A 13626-nucleotide genomic window follows, 5' to 3' on the forward strand; every position below is an offset into this window, starting at 1 on the left:
AGAGACTTTTGGTGTTCTCATCAATGGAATTAGACCCTACTCCTGCACCTTAATACCCTGCACAGATGCAAAACAGAAGTCCAAGCAGTTTGTGGAATGAGCAAATCAAAGGGTAGCTAGTTTAACGCACATCAGTGTAAATTCAGACACTGATCCCTTGCAACTGCAGTCAGTCCCCAGGATACAGAACATGGAAATACTGCTTTATAGAAGTTGTAACATTCACATCACATTAGCAAACTGTAGTGAGCTAAGGGCACATATTTTATCATTTAACTCATCTCAGCTGACCAGCAGAAGCATGCACAGCCAGGAAGACTCAGCTGTGCCATCTGCTTGCACTTTAGCTCTCTGGAGTTTAGCTAACCTTTACTGGAAATAAAGCAAATTATCTGGCCTGTTCTGCCTGAACAAAAGTTTCAAAATACATAAAAATACTAACTTTTAAGGACTACCCAAATGCAGGCATACCAGCTAAGTCCCTGCATCAAAGTAGGGCATGGAGCCTAACAGGGGACTAATCCCCAAGAGCACAACACCTGAGCCTGAAGTGTATCCAGTTCTTCCAGCCATGCTGGGTGACAGCTGCAATGACACTGTATGCCCCAGTATCTGTTAGAGACTGTGGAACAGGTTTGTTAGTAGTCACCTCTGATTTTCATCCACAGAGGCTGACATATTTGGTTTGCTGCTGACACAAGTTAACTTGAATTACTTGAATTCACTTGAATTACTAATCCATCAGAAAGCACTTAGCAAACTAATATCAGAGGAAAACAGCTTAGCATCCTTTCAGATGTTCTTCCAGCTCACAATAGGCAAGAACTGTAAGCCAGAGATGCAGAAAACTGATCAACCCAACACTTCCAGCTCAGAGTTGAAGTCCCACTGTATCACCACTTCGGACCAGTCTGGTAAGTTCAACATAGCTGGGAAATACAACCTGACATTCAGTACTGCTGTGCCAAAACTCTGTTAAGTTTCCAATGCAGGCTTTTACGTCTCACCTGTGTAAAATTGAGCCAAGAGCAGGTATCAGTGATCACTCCTGACACTCACCCAGAACTCCCTGAAGCAGTAATACTGCATTCTGTCTAGAGTAAGAAAAGCTTCAGGAATTCATCCCCACAGCATTCGTTTTCCTGTGATATAAAGTACCACAGTACAACTCCCACCTGCACAATTAAAGCACAGATTCCATGCACTTGTCCCATGGTCTGCCTTTGCAGAAGACTCCTTGCACATGACATTTCGCCCTGCTGCAGAAATCCTGCACAGCCTCCCGACCAATAGGGCTGCAATTTCATCTCATTTTCTGCAATTCAGAAAATTACTCAAGAGAAAGTTAGGCTACAGGGCAACCTCTGAAAATGATGACAATGAAACACATACTTTGGCCAGCCCTTTCTTTCTAGGAGGGTGTTAGACGCTATTTCAAACTAGAACGGCTGTTGAAAAGTCCATTAGCTGGTATACCAACAGTCTCCCGACCTAATCCCTGTTAAATAAATGTATTTTTACAGCTGTAGATTTAGAGAATAAAAAGCTCAAGTGGCATAAAATCCATTCCCCACCCCCTCGCCTGGTGTCTGTACTAAGTAAACATAAAATAGCCTTCAAAAGCAGCTTTCTGCAAACAATGCAGCTGTTTGCTTTTTTTTGGGAGGCAAAAAAACCTTTCCCCTAGAGAAGAAAAAATTAAATCACTATTTCAAGAGGGAACAAAGTGAACTTACCAAACCTTATGAAACTGGAACACTTCAGGGCTATGGCAAGACACTATAGGCAATTTAAACTAAGTCCTTGTCAGCAGAGCTAAAAAAGCTTTCACCAGTTGATGGAAGGCTCAGTGGCCTCCATGAAATAAGCTAGCAGCCTCCGTCCTCTCAGTCAGATTTTCCTTATCACGCAAGTTACCGCCACTGGCAACTCTCCACAGATCAAGTGGCGATGGAGAGCACCAATCTAATAGCTACATGTTATGAGCTACAAGAGCCAGGACTCTCCTTTCTCACAAGCAGACATGATCTAGCACTTCATGCTTCCTGCCCTAGACAAAAAATTTGTACATCTGCTTAACTCCAATAGATCTTGTCTACACAAGTATCAAGTCAAATGAGACTCATTTTGGAAGAAAATGAGCAACTAAAGCATAAACATCAGATTTCAGCAGAAATATAGTCGTCTTTATGAACACTGATAATATCTTGACATTTAACTTGTGTTAGGTAGTGTCAAGCTGCATGTTGCGAAGGAAACAATACCATGAGCCGTGTGAATTCTGCAAAGCCCAGATCTAGAGTCCCCCAGCGATCGGTATGCCATCAGTGGAAAGCAGATCCCTCTAACAATTGTGCATATGAAGGCAGGACAGAAGTGCCTGACTCATGAACTGACATTCTGAGCCACACAAGACAAACCACCAGAGGACTAGTGGCCTGGATGGGCAATAGTGTAACAGAGGTACAGACTAAGTCTAAAGTTGAGAACTAAATCCCCATCTCCTAAATCAAGGTCTAGTGCCTTGGCCACTTCTCTGCCAAACTCCAAGATTTCCTTTCTTCCAGCAGAGCAGCTGTAACCAGAACAAGAAAACAGTATTGATCCCAATTATGTTAAGATTAGGATAGATAAAGAGCAGCTTTGGGCAAACACAAGCAATTTTTTTGTTCTGCTGCTAGAGATCTAATTGGACATAAAACCTCCAGCAGAAACAGGCAGTGCATAAAGAACCAAAAGTAATGTCCATTCTGTGACAAAGTCACACTGAGCTTTCAAAACCCAAAGGAACAAATCTGACATTCCCACCTCTAAAACTTTCAAGCAGTCAAAAGACTCATGACATCTGCTGGAGCTCTAGGAAAGAGGGGAAACTGCCACCCGAACAATGACAATTCCATATAAATAACAGTACTGAACTTTTGAAGTAATCTTTTAACCCAAAGAGCCTGAAATAGGTTACAAGAAGGTGCCATAAAAAGCATTAACAGCACAGAGTTCAGGCAACTCACCTAAGGCCACAAGCAAGCAAAAGCAGAGATTAGAATGAAACCATCAGATCCCACACGTCTATCTCCTGGCTTAAGCCCTGCTAGAGTCTGTAGCAGTCACAACCAGTGCAGGATCAGCAGTGGAGGTGTGAGCTTTGGACCTACCAGCTCCTGCCTGGGACACAGGATCGTTATCAGCGGAGGCGCACAGACGCTAATAGCTGGTCTTTCATAACCTCCCCACAGAGGACATTTCTCTTCCTTTTAGCCAAACGAATACAGGACACAAAGTTTCTTATTCCTTCTCAAGAGTCCTTCAGTGAGAAGTGCTTTCCTCTTCAAAATCACCCAGGTCATGTCACAGAGTTTACGTCGACTCCTTGTTCCTAGCAATGTGACTGGAGAGCTTCTGGGTCAGAGGCAGGAATTTGATTAGGGTGACAAACAATATTTTACTGGCAGTTATTGGAAAGATCCTCCTACTGGTTTACTTCCCACACTGAGTACCTGGCCTAGAGTTAGGTAGTAAACAGGTTCTGGTCTTGTTCTCCAGTGTTTACTAATACTGAAGGCAACTAGTACATGGCTTTCAACACAGCCATGCAGTTTAACTCATTGTTCCTCCTTGAGGAGCATGTAAAACTTGGTAAAAACCACCATTTAAAGGATAATACCAGAGTATCAGGAAGCTGAGGAAACAGTCTCATGGAATACCTCTAGCAACCTGCCACCTCTGGTCCAAGACACGCAGCCTCTCACTCATCCACAGGACCCTTAAGGCAGCATGCACACAGCTACAAAACACAGAATAAATTATTTCACATTATTTTGTAAGGGGGCTCCAACTTCACAGAAGACTAGAGATAACCAATGGAAAGGGACTCCTTTCAGCACAGGCCAACAATAAAATACTTATTCACAACCTGCTCAAACTGCTGCTACGAAAACAACTAGACAGAACCCAAGCCAAATACTAGGTTCTGCTTGCTGCGCTACGCACTACACAGAGAAGCAAGCCTGGATCTTGCTCTGACAACACTCAGGCTTAACATGTCATGTTAGGAGTGGAAATCTGGCTTCCCAACTCTTTAGGCAAAATGGGCAAGGGGCATCTAAAGTTATTTAGTCTTGGCATGAGAACTGAGCAAATGGATATTTCATAAGTCAGAATATTATGTGCAGAGCTCTTCTGAATGCTCCACTGTGAACAGATGAGCAGATCATTTTGAAAGACCCGGCCCAGAATTAACACCATGAGCACTGACATTCCTGGCCCTAAACTCGTCAGAGTGTCTAACTTGCTTCTCCCGTCAAAGCCAAACTCCTAGGATGTATTTCTGAGATGCTGGTGGGCCTACCCTTACCAAGCAGAAATAAACCACATGTGATAGTTCCTCACAGAGGAAAGCACTAGCTTACAAACTACTCCATAATAAAGACTGGACTACATTTTTCAGAGTCCTCAGTGCCTCCTTTTAACATTTACACAGACACACATTTTCAAAAATGGCTGCTGCTTTACAACCTTCCCTTGTGATACAACATGCCAAGTAATTTTGAAAAACCTGTCACAAGTCAGCAATATCTGCCTACCAGAACGACCACAACAACTGTCTGTCATGACTTTAGCGTGCTTACATGGCTCATTGATGAAAACAAGCACAACTCCAATGCAATGCAAGATGTCAAGTTTGCATGCACCATAGCTGGACTGACCCAAAAGAATGCACATGCAAGGGTCTGTGGCATGCACTTAGGCAAGAAGATTGCTTAAGTGTCAAGTTTAATACGCAAGATGAAATGCAGTAATCTATTTTACAAAAAAAATAGCTTCCACTAGAAGGTTGTGAAATACATGAAGCATTTCAACTTTCAACATTATACTGTGTCCCCTACTTTCCCTATGGAAGAAAAAAAAAAAAGGCAAAAATCTAGTCCATTCTTCAGCAAAAACAAACATAAAATGTGATTTGCTTTATCACGGCCAATGTCCAAAAATCCATAGTCCATATTAGCAGATTTTGGTTTTTTGGCTCTCAAAGAATGGCTCTTTTCTAGAGGAATGTAGAAATAATAGAACATCCTGCTAAAATAATAATTGCGACATCTCAGCTCAATTCATGCCATTAAGCTTTGATCTCTGAGCGAGTATAGTATTGTCAGCACACAGTCTGCAAAAAGCTGTGCTACACAGCCTTAGTCACTTTTTCCAGCTTTTGACACATCCGGTTTCAGGACAATATATCTGCAACTAGGAAAAAGGGGAAAGAATTTCACATTGCAAAAGGTACCTTTCTGCTTGGCAGCAACCACAACAGGGGGAAGGAAGACACAGCCTCCAAGAAAGCAGCTTTTCCCAGAAGAAACCCACAAGCTCATACAGCGTTAGGACACAAAACACTTTCAATCACTACCCCTTCCACAGGACATCCTGGTCACTGAATCATTTATACTAATCAGCCAGCTAACTGGTTTTTAAAAGTGCAACACTGACAGGTGCTCCATGATCCTACTGCAGAGCCACTCAAGCATCACTGGCATATTTCTATCTTCTACTGCACAAAGTTATGAAGACTTGTAGCTTTGTCATCACATTCATAATGACTTTTTTGGAAAGGAGTGACTTCTCCTGTATCTTGCTTTTGTAACTTGCTGTTTATCTTGGAACAAGAGGAGGACACCAATGGTGTCCAAAACAAGATTAAACTGCAGTTTGAGATGTACGCCTGCCCTGTAACATCAAGAGAAACTGTAGTGTAATCTTCCTCTTCATCTTTGCCATTTGGGAACACCGTGCCATAAACCAGCGCATGTTTCCAGTAACAGAGCAGAACACAACATGTCTTACACTGTAGAAAATTTCACAGTGCCTTTGAGATTCAGAGACAAAGAATAAGCTGTCTGTTAAGCTTGGTATCTACACAACTGCACTGATATCTGTGGCACAGCTATAAGGAACAGCAAATGAAACAAAAATATCACTGAAATATGCAGAAAACCATCAGCCAAGAAAAAGCCTCTAGCACAATGGAAGGAAATGACACTGACGAAAGAAAGCAACAAACTGGCAAAGTTAGTATTTAGCAGCCATTGTCAGCTTGAGTAGAGGTGGAGTCTGTAAAGCCAACAACAGATACGGCTACAAGACCTCAGCTCCCATGTGGCTACCATCCAACTCTGCTGATACGGAAGATGGTAATACACTAAAGTGATAAAGAGACACCCAAATACTTTAGAAATCAGTGAGTGTCAGCTATGAAGAAGAATGAATTGCTGATCAGTCTTGGCAACCCATAGAGACTTCAATAATCACTTTATCCCTAAAGTTATAACTTCATCTCTAAAGTTATTCACAGAAGAATATGAAAATAGCTGGCACACGGGATAAGGTGGCCTGCATACTTGCTGAGTCAGGTGTGGCACAGGGCAGTTAGCTCGGAGCACTGCCAGAAAGTGTGTGCCAATCTTCCCATTTTGCCTGATCCACAGAGCAAACAGGTGTTACTCACACATTCTACTCTTCAGCTCCAGCTGTACCTCTGCTGCTGCAGCTTCAGTCCTTAGGGTGAGCATGGCAGTTAAAGCCATGCAAAGCAGGCTAATGTATGCCTAATTCAACATCATATACAGACATATCCAGGAAAGATATTGTTCAAGTATGCCTAATTCAACATCATATACAGACATATCCAGGAAAGATATTGTTCAAGTCCTAAGCTACATCTCACAATGCAGAAGTATTTTCAGGACAGAGCTCCATCAGTTTGCTCCTAAAGCTTCAAGGGACCAAGCACAGAACTGAAGAGCTGTGCTTGACTGAATTTCAACCAAATGACTCCAAACAGAAAACACTTCAGGCAAGTGCAGAAGTAGCATGAAATGGGAAAAGCAATAAGCTTACAAGAGAGCAAGGTCAGCAAAAAGAAATGTTGCAAGTTTTTTTACGGATATAGGATCCAAAACATACATTTTTTATGTTAAGTTTAGAATATCCTTAATGGTGCTGAGAAAGTTCCACTGAAGCCAAAGCACACTCCAACAGACAACCCCATTTTGCAGTTATGTCTGGTTTTATATATGAACATAATTGGGAGGATAGATGTAGAGATGTGAATATAAGAAGAGTATGTCACAAGAACAAGGAATGCAGCTCTGGGAGACACAGCTGGCAATCAGGAGAATAAAAAAAGAAATTATCTGGGAAAAATAAAATCTGTAGAAATCTGAAAACAGATGGTGTACAGGTGATTGCATCAGTTTGTTAGAAGAAAGAAGCAAGTCCAGATCTCTCCAAACACAGTAGAAAAATTCCTATTGCTTACTTTAGCATGAATATTTAAATACAGGTTTGAGAGAGATGGAAACAAAGGAGTAAGAACTGCTACTCTGATTTAATAGGGTAAAGAATAATTAAAATATCTAAAATACCTTAAAACAAATAAATTCAATAAAAAAGCACTTTTCCCATTGGCAGAACAAAAATACAAATGCAGGATCCACTAATTCAGTTTATTAAATAAGAATACTGCATTCAGAGGAAGAGTAGATTTTGAACTTTGGTTCCTGTACTAGTACCAGAAAGAAATGTCCATGGATCTGCACTCAGAAAAGCTCAGTACTGCTTTATTGTTTGGATGAGGAAAGTTCTGGAGTTTCTTAAAGTTTGGTCCTAACTGTTTTTATTGGCAGTCGTAGCCAAACTCTCGTTGCAGGAGTATAATTAAAATAATAGGAAGAGAAAAAAAGTCACCAATAGATCCCCAGAATATCAACATACTCCTCATGAATACAGCTGTCAGAGAAAAAGAACATTTATGGTAACTTGCTTGTTTCTTTTTAAGGCACAAAAATTCACCTGTAAAAACAGGCATATCTCTAAAAATATTGGACTTAAAACCAGGTTGCTGTCACTAGCAACACAGCCTGAAGTCTTTAAAAAAAGATGTGTTACCTGCTGAATGTGAGAAGAAACATACTTTGACTTCTACCATAAAGAATATAAACTTTGGTCATGCCATTATTATAACAATGGTGAAAGCAGCTGAGAGGAAACAGTCAAGTCACCACAAGAAGGGCAGACATGTTGATAACCAGGTTTTCCTGGTCCCTAACCTTGCACTTGTTACCTACATCACCAAAACTGCTGCTCCAAGACCTTCCACATGGCCTAATTTTGACCTTTACTAGGCTAACAAGTACTATGCTAATGAATATTAGCTGCATGGCTTGCTTGCTTGCTTGCTCCCAGTAACAACCATTCATTTGGAAACAAGCTAGTGAAACTGCAAACTGTTTCAGAGAGTCAAGCAAGCAGAGCGCTAACAGATTTTGGCCACCTCTGTTTTCCACACAGCCCTGTCTGCTATTTGCTAAAAAGGAAACCAGATCCCCAGAATGATCTCTGAACTGTGTGGTAAAAGGCTCTAACTTTGTTCCTTCACAGAGAATAACCTTGCTATCTACCCCAAGCCAGAACAGTCTTGGAAAGGCTCTCTTGCTTTCCTTTTTCTGTCCAACTCCAATTGTTCTCTAACAAAGTCAGCATAACACAAACCAAGCTCACTGCTTTAGACAGAGCTCTGCTAAGCAACACTCCTCCAGAAAAAAAACAGAAGAGAAAAAAGGTCAGCTTGTATGTGGATACTTATACCATTCAAACTGACATCCATTTTTATTATGTATGATCAGGCTTTTTTTGCTAATGACCCAACAAATAAAGATCTGAATGCTCCCATTTTTCCTACAGTGTTAGCCTCTTGTGTCAGGAAAGCTGCATCAACAGTTTTCCATCCTACTCTATGTCTCTCTCAGTCCTTGAAACAAGCAAAAATACTTTTTCTCCCCATCACAAATGCTGAAACAGACAGGACCAGCTTTGCTGCCACCTATTTCAAAGAAAGGGAACAGGGTACTTCAGGTACTCCATTCAGTAGTTTTAGTCATGGTATTTCTTCTGAATTACCTGTATGACTTTGTGCAGTCAATACAAGCAAGACATGTAGCTAGAGAATGAGACATTTTAACTTTTTTTTGTGGTGATCATCTTTTAAACACTATAAACAGAGTCTTGCCATGTTATTTCTTATCTATACTCTTACTATCAGTAACTGCAGATGTGCATGCTCATCAACTACACAAAAAAAAGTTTCAAGCATTCAGAATTCAAATCCTCAGCTGTCATAAATATGAAATAATCTTAGAGAGAGTGAATTTGTGCCATGCCAGACCTGGAGAAAGCAGGCAGAGTCCCCAGCAGCCTCAGATGATCAAGGAAAATATATCTTATGTATAAAATGTGTTTTGCTAAACACAGTAAACCCTGACTCTAGCTCCTCTCACAGGAGTCATCAAGAATAACCAGCCTAAGAGAAACATAACAATGTTTGGTTAACCATAGCCCCTGGACTTATTTCAGGATTTGGTGTGTTGCCCAGCCTAGAAGACCTATATAAACACTGAGGGTGCCTGCTTCAAGGTTACTCAAACAAAGTGGTAATTTGGGTCCCTCTCTGCTCCCTTCTGTCATCATCTTTGTGCCGGCACCAGTGCTCCCAAAGCCATGAGAAGACTCTGAACACAGGATGCTGGGGTGAAAAAACAAAAACAGCAGGCAAAGAGACTTTGCTCTCAATTACTAACCCTGGGTTGGTGAATTCCAGTGCCAGCACAAAGGATGAAACAGACAGGGAGAGAAAAGAACAGGCAGACCAGGGGAAATGAAGCAGGTCCATTACCAGCAACCTTCAATTACTCTGGATTAAAGTTCTGGAGAAACCACACCCTAAGAAATACTGTGCCTGCATAGTGCAATGCACATAAAAAACACTAGCAGAGCTGATCATATTTGGCCACAGACGGATGAGTTCACTACAAATCCTCCTTCTGCTCTGTCTTTGTGAGTCTAACTCTGCCAAGGTGAACTCACTGGTGAGAGAACAGGCTTGCAGAGATGTAGGCAAGGGAAGACTTGCCTTCTAAAACATGTGTATTACACTTGATTAACAGGTGAGAATGCTTCAACCCAGAATCTGCATAAGCAAAGTGACAGCAGATCTTCTAAGTCACTAAGGCTTACTCCTGATCCACAGAAGACTAGTTTACCCTCATATAGAGAGGGAGAAGTTCAGCCTAAGGAGTGTTACAGAAAAGGCCGCTCCTGGAAAAAAGGCCAAAATAAGTTTACTGACCTTTTTTTAAGCTAATGGCATTTCATCTTCAGTAGTTCAGCATTTGACCAGGAGCTACTCTTTATATACACAATGATGTTATGTACCAAATCTGGTGCCAGATCAAGTCTCTGATCACACCAATACAGCACTGAGTGATGTCTGGGTTTGAAAAAAATTTAGTATTACAAAAATGTTTGCTAGCAGCTGCATGTGGCACACTGATTTATAAATGTGCCTCAACATCACTGTATGAAGAGACCATTAAGAAACTTCCAACATACCTGCTTGCACTGCTATGCAGCTCTATTCAGAGGAAATTTGGAACTAATATCCAAAAGATTACCATGACTCCTGGAAACCTTACATATAGCTGCACCCAAGGTGTTTAGGTCACATAACTACCATATGGCTACATGTCCTTCAGAAACAACTTATCAGGGGAAAGTTACTGTGAACAGTTTTGGGCTAGCTGCTGGATTCCTACACTCTAATGTCAAAGTACAGCAAATTGAGATCTCCTTCAGCCCAGAGGCCAGCTCGTAACCCCCTCCGAACACCTATAATGGGCATAAAAAAACCATGATTTTTATTATTTAATGCTAAGCATTCCCAACTTACCAGGTTCAACTTAAATTCTACCATGCAATGCTTGTGTTCCATGCTACCAAACTTACATCCCCATCTTTTTTGTTAAGGGTTGACTTCTAATTTACACCATAATCAGCCCTACCAAATTATGATCATGGGAAACAAGGTGCTTCATGTCATGAGCGAAGGCATCAAACTCCTGCCCATACCAGATATGGACTGTATCACACAACTCTTACATAAATTAAAATTCAAATTCACACAATGAAGACCCACCAACACCATTTTTATCTGTTATATCAGTAAAACACTGCAGAGTCCCAAGAGCTACCCACTTAGCTTCATATCCTACTGTGTCATCACAGAATCACACACTGATTTGAGTGACAGAAAAGTGACAGCACACGTTGCCATTCCCACTTGTTAGGGAATCAAGCTGTGCCACAAGCACCAAGCACAAAAAGCATTTGCACTGTATGTTTACTACCATGATCCCCTTTCAAAACCGAGCAAGACTGCTCCATTACAATAGCCTTTCGACAGCAGGCTTGACCATCTGTTGTTAATGGAACATCCCCAAGACATGGCTGTTCTCTGCAGTAAAACTCATATCCAAAAGTGAAAATAAATTTTAATGCATTAACCCATTACAGTGATTTTCAAAAAAGTTCAACTCATTTAAATTTAATTTAGAAGATGTTTACACCCCTCTGGCTTCAGTGAGGTCTATTCCAACACACTTAAAATCAACTTTGGTCCTTTAAGTATGTTTTTGTACAGACTTTAAAATCTCCAAGGCAAACAGCTTGGGGGAAACGGGACACTTCTGGTTAAAACCAGGCAAAAACAGGGTTTAATACCAACTTTTAATTTAGAATCAGAGTATCATTCCAGGCACGTTTTAAGCATCTGGGCTGCTGTGCAGCTCCAGTCTTTTGTAACAGCCTGATGACAGGTTGCAGCGTAGCACTCCAGACTTCACAACAGTCTGGCACGCAGCAGCATGGTTTGTTGCATGCAACTGAGCCTCCTGCCCATCACAAAGGCAGCCAGATCGATTTTTTATTTTTACACTCCCCCCATCCCAAGGCCCTCCCCTTATCCCACGCCCGCGACTTCACAGGAGTCACGTAGGAGTGAAGGGGACGAAAACCCTCCCGTTATCTTCTAGCACCCACCGGGGCTGGGAGAGGCAGCGGTAAGGTGAGCCACCCTCCGTGAGCGCTGCCAAGTCACAGTCGCCTCGCTCAGGCTAAGCTAAATTAAAATAACAAATTTTTAAAAAATAAGCACACACAACCCACACACAAACACTCTTAGCGCCTTTCCGATCCCCCGCTACGCCGTAAACCATCCTCCGAGCCGCGCTCCCGCCAGGCTGGGCACAGAGAGAGAGTGGCACCACGCCGGAAGACGAAAACCCCAAAACAGTAAGAAAACAAACAAATTAAAAAACCAAAACAATAACAGAAACACACACACACACACACACACTCATTTGCGTTTTTCCTCTCGCTTTGTGCCGCCTGTTCCAGGCGGAGCGGGGACAAGTGGGAAGCCTCCGCGACAGCTGCCCGCGATGCGTCCCCCCGCCTACCTCCCCGGCCGGCAGCCGCCGTCGGTCCCGAGGGGAGCCGCCGCCGGCTCCGCGCCACGATCCCGTCCGGCTCCGCTCGCGGCCCCGACGCCGGCCCCGCTGCCGCTACCGGGCGCCCCCGCCCCGCAGTGCCTCTTATAGGGCGGCGCGGAGCTGCCCCTGGCGGGCCAGCCCGCCCCTTCCACGGCCGGGGCCGCCCCCCACACTGCTTTTCCCCTCCCCTTGGGGTCTTCGCTCTGTCGCCTTTTCTCTTTGCTCTTTCCGTTCTTCTTTTCCCCCCTCTCCTGTCCTCCGCGCCCCTTTTTTTTTTTATTTTCCCTCGGCAGCGGCTGCTGTTGGGGGTGGGGGAGGGTGCGGCGATTTGCATGTGGGAGTGCACCGTGCAGCCAAAAACAAACTGCGGGGATGGGTATGTTTGATCCGGCCTTGCACGGCGGGACGGCATTCTGTGGGCTGCCCGCGGTCGCTGCTTTTTATGAAACTTCGCGCTCCCAGGTGCGTCGAGAAGCATCCCAGCCCCTCGCGTTGCCTTCCGCCCCTACCCCCCGGGCGTCCCTTCCTGGGGACTGTGGGAAGAAAGAGCAGAAACCCAGGCACGGAGTTACCTGCGAGGTGACTGTGCTCCAGCCGCCCACGTCTCGAGGCCTGCACCGCTCCCCGCATCTCCTGAGCTGAGCCGGTACAAACTGGGCGCAGATCCGTCCTCAGCTGTACAGCTGCTGAGGTACTGAGTGTACCAACAGTGTTGGCCTGAAAGAAATCAATCAATAACAGTTTCAACAGGACCAGACGTCCTGTACTCCATGTCACTTGTGGCAATAAAAAGGCAAGGAACTGTGAAATGTAACACTTGGATACATAGCCTCAAATAAGGATGAATTCAGTTGTGTCAGTTTATGGAGAAATTTACAACTAGTCACAAACTTTATGAAAACAAATCTCAATTTATTTTTAATAGTTCACAGCAAGCTGATTTGCTCCAAATACAAAATCCATAAATGGGAGTGTGTTTTATCTACTGGAGAAATGGCCTGGTCCTAGCAATTACTGTCTGATGGCTGAAGGTGTCCTCCCAAGTGGGGTCCTCCCTTAGAAACCACGCATCATGCAAAGCCTTCCAAATTTTTTGCTTGTTACATGTCAGGAGTACTGTGAAATCATGCAGTGCAATTTCTGAAAGTATAGCAGTGCATTTTCAAGGCATAAAATTCTCTATGAATGAAAACAAGTAATGCACGAAAGGCAGGCAACTCTAAATTGTAGTTCCTTCTACAGACATAAT

General features: G+C 43.1%; 1 protein-coding gene across 3 annotated transcripts in view; it reads right to left on the minus strand.

The window, feature by feature from the left end:
* Positions 1–12456, minus strand: part of ABCA1 (ATP binding cassette subfamily A member 1) — a 93314-nt gene extending 80858 nt beyond the window's left edge. For 2 of the 3 annotated variants that reach the window (XM_032095468.1, XM_032095466.1), the window contains exon 1: positions 12345–12456. The gene's annotated coding sequence lies outside the window, so the exon portion shown is untranslated. Of the gene's footprint in view, positions 1–3011; positions 3107–12344 lie in introns of those variants that run through there. The other variant, XM_032095467.1, reaches the window with a different exon arrangement.
* Between the last annotated feature and the right edge of the window lie 1170 nt (positions 12457–13626).

Source organism: Corvus moneduloides, chromosome Z (assembly GCF_009650955.1).
Source record: "Corvus moneduloides isolate bCorMon1 chromosome Z, bCorMon1.pri, whole genome shotgun sequence".
In the NCBI taxonomy this organism is placed as follows: domain Eukaryota; kingdom Metazoa; phylum Chordata; class Aves; order Passeriformes; family Corvidae; genus Corvus; species Corvus moneduloides.